Source organism: Gavialis gangeticus, unplaced genomic scaffold, assembly GCF_001723915.1.
Source record: "Gavialis gangeticus isolate Ggan-Ray unplaced genomic scaffold, GavGan_comp1, whole genome shotgun sequence".
Taxonomy (NCBI): Eukaryota; Metazoa; Chordata; order Crocodylia; family Gavialidae; genus Gavialis; species Gavialis gangeticus.
The window spans coordinates 30,594,376-30,594,601 of record NW_017728994.1 but is presented as its reverse complement, the minus strand read 5'-3'; positions in this window follow the sequence as shown (position 1 = coordinate 30,594,601).

Here is a 226-nt window from a genome sequence, read left to right as displayed (position 1 = left end):
GACCTATTTTTGCCCCCCTCCCCACTCCCCCAACCCATCTACAGGTGCCCCTCCCAGGCCAGCTCTGGCCCTTTAAGAAAAAAACCTCAAAAAAAACCCAGACTCACCGTTCACTGCCCCCCGTTGCCCCACACTGGATGGGGGGCTCTGCATGAGCCCCTGAAGGCCCAAGGCTACTGCAGGTGCGGTGAGTCCCAGGGCTTTTCTCAGCTTTTTTTTTTTTCTT